Here is a 6,401-nt window from a genome sequence, read left to right as displayed (position 1 = left end):
GAAACTTTGCTTTACACCTAAGAGAATTTCTGAGTATTTAATATCTACATTCCCAGAGGAAACAGAAGAGGAAGTTAACGGGAGAGAACGCAACAATTCAATTCAACTCAGCAATTCTACAGGTACTTTTTGAGCTAAGGTAATGTGGAGATATTGACAATCAACTTGGAAAATAAGGTAGATTCGGAGATGTGCCAGCCACAGGGTAACAGTCTATGTAGGATACATATAAATCCTTGGGGAACCAGGGAAAGGTAAAACTCATCACATTTTATCTTCCATAGTTCCTTTGAGGGAAAATACGGATGTGATTAGTAGGAATATTAACAAAGTACTTAGAATGGTTCAGGTGACACCTTCAGCAACAAATTTGAATGACTATACCTTAGCACTAAAATTACTTTAAATAGGATGGATTAGTTAACTATAGGGCTTTTGTTTTGCAAAATGCTTTATGCAAATTTGAGTCTAGAGATTATTTGTTCAGGTACTGGAAGAAAGCCAGATTGCTACCACTACCTCTTCTCTGTCCTTTCCCAGCAGTCTTTGGCCTCTCCTCTAAAAGGCTAGCCAACATTTAAAGTGCATCGAAGGGCATCAAATTATAAGCCAGTCCCGTGTGCCCACGTGTCTATCCAGCATTGTCTGGAGGTGCTTACTTAAGGGATGCTGGTTTTCAGGAGGAAAACCCTTTAGTATCTAGGTCCATCAGACAAATCCAGACAAAAAGTTTATCCTGGCAATTCGGTCACATTTAGTAGTTACAGTGAACCCACTCTGTGCAGACGTTAGCTGTTAGGTGACCAGTATTCAAAGATGTAAAAGACACAGTACGGGCTCTCATAAATTGGAGTACTTTTCTTCTGGTGACTCCAACCCACCTCCTTGAACACTTTATCTGTTCTGTTTTTCTCAGCCTTGTGCAATCTATCACTTTATAAATTAGTACCTGCCTGTGAACTCAAAAAATGAAGTAAGACAAACCCTGGGGTTAATTCTTCATGTTAGATAACTGGATTAGCCACGAATTACACATTTTGTTAGAAAACCACCCTTAATAAGCAACTAGATTATATTAATTATCTGTTCATTGGATCTTTAGAACACAAATTCTCACCCTTTGCTGAATATAATACAATTACCTGAGGGGTTTTAATAATATCCAGGCCAGCTCCCAACCTCAGAGGTTCTGATTTAGTTAGTTTGGGGCAAGCCTGAATATGAGTATTTTCATTTTAATTTATTTTATTTTTATTATTTTTTAAATCTATTTTTATTATTTTTTAGGTAAAGCAACCCTTGACTGACCTTACAGATTGCAAGGACCTTGTCAGTTTACAATCCCTTGGTTTTATTTCTTTATTTATTTATTTTTTACGCCTACAGCACCTGGTCTTCCTAGGTAGTCTCCCATCCAAGTACTTACGAGGTCTGACCCTGCTTAGCTTCCGAGATCAGATGAGATCCAGCTTGTTCAGGGTAGCATGGCCATAGAGTTACTGTGAGTATTATTTTAAAGCTCCCCAGGGGATTTTAATGTGCAGGGGGAGTATTCTGGACTTCTGTTCCATTCTGTCAAGAAACTTCTTGGGGCTAGTTTGATTATTCTCTAGTGTCACTCTGCGAAGGTGGTTGCTGTAATATCCCGAGAATGGTGGAATTTAGCTAGTCCTGGATCATGACTCTGCCCATGACCTTTTGGTTTCTGCACCAGGGTTCCTGAATGGAGAGTTTTGGGGTGAGCTTGTGTAATGTCTGAGGGGGAAATGGAAAGACCGAAGAGTTTCCTCATATTGCTTTTCTCCTAGTTATTGCTTAAAGTCACTCTCAAGGCCAGAGGTCGAGGGGGAAGGAGAAGGAGCTAATATTTTATGTATGAACAGAAATAAAAACTACTGAAAACAGGCTATTCATGTAATGTGGGGGAAGGCAGAGGTATATAAAATAAAAGTCTTTGCTTAAAATTGCATTAAGCTTTAAATGTTATGACAATTTTCTTTAGATTCTAAGAGCTATATATATTTTGAGGGTTATAACTATTTTCTGTATTTTATTTATTTTTTAATAGTCACCTAAAAGATTAAACTTGCTGTTGAATTTCCTAAATGTATAAGTTCATTCTGCGAAGAAAAAAACCTGCTTATTGCTAGAAAGTCTCTAGTCTCTGCTGGTTGGCTTCCTGGTTCCTCTTGCCTCAATCTTTGATCTTTTCAGTGTTAAATCCTGACTTTATTTGAGGCAAGTCCTCATTTTCCTGGGTGTTCTTCCTTTTCTTCTTTACCCTATTCCCCACTTACCCTGTACATTATAAAAAGAAAATTAAGGGGTCATTTTATAACTACCTGTGATACCTTATGAATTAAACTAAATCCAAGTGACACAACATTTTGTTTCAGTTGGCATTTTTTTCTTTAACTCCCAGATCTCCCCTTGGTTGAATGCAGTCTTTGACATGTGAGTTCTTTGTGTAGTCAGGTCAAGTGATGTAAGGTATGATGAATTAATATTTCTTGTAGTGAAATACTACCTCTGTTATTATGGCTCCCCAAATACTTTTTTAAAATTTATTTTGTTTACTTTTTCTGTTTATTTTCTTTATCCTTAATTCAGTTCCCCTTCTGATCACAATAACATTTGAAAGCATTTACCCTATATATTTTTTTATTTGTATGTGTCCCTGTAAAATCTGTCTTTATTTTGGACATATGTACTATTAATATCATTTTAAATTTTCTTTATAGAGTTTTCTGTGTTCTTATCCTACAAGAACATACTCTCTCTCTTTTTTTCTGCTCTGTGACTTTTAATAATTCTAAAAGGAAGGGGAGATGCAGTTCTTCCTAGGAGTTTGATATGCCCATGTTTCCCCAATAACAACAGTGTTTGCTAAGAAAGCTATCACCATCCTTATGCTTATGTTTCTAGGGTCTGGTCATGGCCTCACCCTTGTCCTTTTTTTTAAAATAAAAATTAGGTTTTTTTTTTTTTTAATGGTAGGATATAGTACAAAGAATATAAACAACATAAACTTCGCTGTATTCAGCTTAGCCCGATCGAATGCTGAAAAACAACTAAATGTTCTATGTGCTGTTACTAGTGAGATACATAATTCTACGGTACACAGACAACACTCTAATTTTGATTAAGAAGAAGTATTTTATCAAAGTCGGTCCCAGTGCCAAATACTGACATCAGAATGCTGCTGTCTCCACCGAAACTGGTTGGTCCAAACAGCAGAACCACATTTGTGATGAGGCAGGGTTGTACATTTGGCTTTATGAGGATCTTCTACTTCAAAGTCCCAAACATAAGGTTTGCCAACCTGATTGCCCAATACAAGCATCTTGTGCCAGAAATTCATCGAAAACCTCACATACCAAATGTCAGAGTCCCAGAGACTAGCACAGCAGTCTTAGTGAAAGCGGTGAGTATTAGGTTATTTACATGGAGGTATCTAGAGAACACTCCTTTCCAGGTCTGGGACATCAGCTAGAGTCACAGGATCATTACAGATGTGAAAAGACAAATTTCAGGGACGTGATTTCTGGTGTGTAAGATAGAAATCTGGCAGAAAGCCCTGTTCTCTCATTTTCATGTTCTTTGCATTTGTCTTTTTGCTTTTTCCCACACCCAACCAGGTTACATTCTGTTCACTGCAGGCACTGTTTAATGTAATCCCTGAACAGGTAACCAGTGTGTTAACCTGGCTCTATAGAAAGGTTCAAACAGTAGAACTGCATTGGATCTGGGGTCTGGAAATGTGGGCTTTAGCTCCGTTTTTCCATTGACTTCCACTGTGAATTTGGGCCAAAGAATTTCCTGCTAAGTCTCAATTTTTATCTTTTGTGGATCAAATTACTTATATGTCTCTAAAGTTTCTTCCACTTCCATGATTCTAATATTTTCCTTTCAGGTCTCTTTGAATGTGATCTTTCACAGTGGGTGTGTGTGTCTCTATAGCAGCATCTGAGATTGAGAAAGTTAAAAATGTTGTGGGTTGATATTGGAAACTTGCTGGGTGCTCTGTCTTTGTCATTTCATCCAGTTTTACATCCTGATTCCTACACTTATCAAACTCTATTAAAAATGAGAACAAATTTCATTTTAAGCAGAACATATAAGTATAAACAATAGCTTTGATTATAACAAGCTTCTTTGTTATGAGAAATAATCACTTATTAATAACCTGTCTGATAACTTGCTCTATGATTAAATGCTTTTTTGAGAGTACTCTGCCACATTGGAATTAATTGGGAGTAGGTAATGTGATAAGAAATTTAGTTTACTGATTGGAGTGAGGGCCAGCATTAAAGTAAAAACCTTTATACCCCCAATCTGCCAATGCCAGCCTGTTCCTTAGGTTCTGGGGGCCTCCCAAACTTTGAATTTCTAACTTTATAAGAGTCATGCAACAGTGAACATATTACACTGTTAAATTCTCAAATGATATTTTAAAATGAGAGCAAAGGGCTTAAGCATATAGCAATAGAGACAAACAAAGAAAATCACTGGAACATGTTTCTAAAGCTGGAGTGTCAGATCACTTATTAAAATAGACGAGTAATAGCATTTGTAATGTCCTAAGTTTTTTATAGCAGTTATATCATTTAAAGTGAATGATATATATTGTTTTATTTGTTCTCCTTATCCACTCCTGACTATAAAGAGAGCAACAATTATTTTTGTAAACCTAAAACTGTTCTAAAAAAATAGTCTTTAAAAGAAATAATAATAAAAGTTAATTGGTGGAGGGATATCAATACACAGGAAAATTACATGAGAGGTAGAGAGACAGAGAGAGAAAGAGAGAGAGAATCTGCCTACTGAATGGATCTCAAAGCAATGGCACCCTATAACCAAGGAGTACATGTAGCTCCCACAGTTGGTTTCTAATTTTCATTTCCTATTGAAAAGAACTGCAACTCACTTGAGAAATGGCTGACATGGCTGACTCTGGTCTGAGGCAGGATAAACACCAGGGAGCCTGGATTTTCTTGTGGCAGAAAGCAAAGAGTTTCTCAGAAACGATAAGTCATTTCGAATGCTATGGAAGGCAACTTGAAGGGTCTCCCATGGGCCACAAGTTAGACAATTTGAGTTTCAAAGACTGATGGTAGTGGATATTAACACACTGGTACAGATATCAATGAGTCGATTGCGAATATGTGAGATAGTGTGTGATGGGGGTATAAATTAAAGTACTTCTTTTTAGAAACATATCAGTTAGTGAATGTAGACAAAATGATAGAATTAGGACGTCATCATTGGCAACCATCAATGCAGTATCTGGATCAGACAAAGATCCTCTGTGGATACTAAAACTTTTAGATGAAATGTGGTTAAAAATAGGATATTCAGTCAAACTCAATGATTCACTCCCACAAATTATTTACTAATTGAATTTTATAGGGCAAATGTACTTTATAAATAGATATGCCAGTTGACACTTAACCAAAGAATCCAACAGCATTACAATTAGTGTGACAATCTGATATCTTGTGGTCCCAATGTGATGTAATAATAATAATAATAAAAAAAACAATAGCACCTATGTTATTCTTTCAAAATATATTTAATCTGAATCCATTCACCAAAAAAAGCATTCAGAAAATTCAAAACGTGATTTGTTCTTCAAAATAACTGCCTGTTTGCCTCAAAAAATAAAAGAAAAGAAAAATCCATGTCTATGAAACAAAACAAGCAAGCATAAAGGTATGAGACTTCTTAATTTAAAAACTCTAAAAAGACATAAAATAAAATGCAATGCTTCAACAGTCATTCAATCTTGTATTTTAGAAGCATATATATATATATATTTTTTGGAATAATTTGGGACATTTTAATGTGGATAGTAGATGATATTGTTAATTTACTTGTGTAGGATGATGTTCTTATTTTTAGGAGGTGTATGAAAAAATAAGGGTGAAGTGTCTTGACTTCTGTAATTAAGTTTCAAATTGTTCAGGGAACAAATTAGTGGGGTGTGGGAGAAATAGTGATGATAAATATAGGTAAAGGGTATTCATGGGTTACTGTATTAGTCTTGCAACTTTTCTGTTGTTGTGAAAACCTTCAAAACATGAATCTTGGAATAAAAGAAATGAATATAGCCAGTGGCAGATATAATGAAGAGATTTGATGAGGCGTGTTCACTAACACACTTGCTGAATTTACCCAATTCAGAACTTCTTAGCAGGAGGTGGGTGGTTAGAAGCTTTCAAATACATTCTCTTGGACTGTGATGACTGGTAGAGAGTCCCCAGGATATTGAACATACATCTTTAGTCTGACCAGGAGGAAACGCCTCACTACCTTTCCACCCTATCTTGCTTACTTTCACTTGTTACTTAGAAAGCTAGGCAAACTTACTCTCTCATTCGTTGTAATACTAGAGTCTGAGA

The 6,401-nt window shown here is 36.0% G+C and overlaps 1 pseudogene; it reads right to left on the bottom strand.

Moving 5' to 3' along the window:
- Positions 1-1,377: 1,377 nt before the first annotated feature.
- LOC118606302 lies at positions 1,378-1,496 on the bottom strand (annotated as a pseudogene).
- Positions 1,497-6,401: the final 4,905 nt, after the last annotated feature.

This window comes from Rousettus aegyptiacus, unplaced genomic scaffold, assembly GCF_014176215.1.
Source record: "Rousettus aegyptiacus isolate mRouAeg1 unplaced genomic scaffold, mRouAeg1.p scaffold_m13_p_7, whole genome shotgun sequence".
Taxonomy (NCBI): domain Eukaryota; kingdom Metazoa; phylum Chordata; class Mammalia; order Chiroptera; family Pteropodidae; genus Rousettus; species Rousettus aegyptiacus.
Note: the sequence above shows the minus strand (reverse complement) of the source record. Positions and strands in the feature narration are given on the sequence as shown.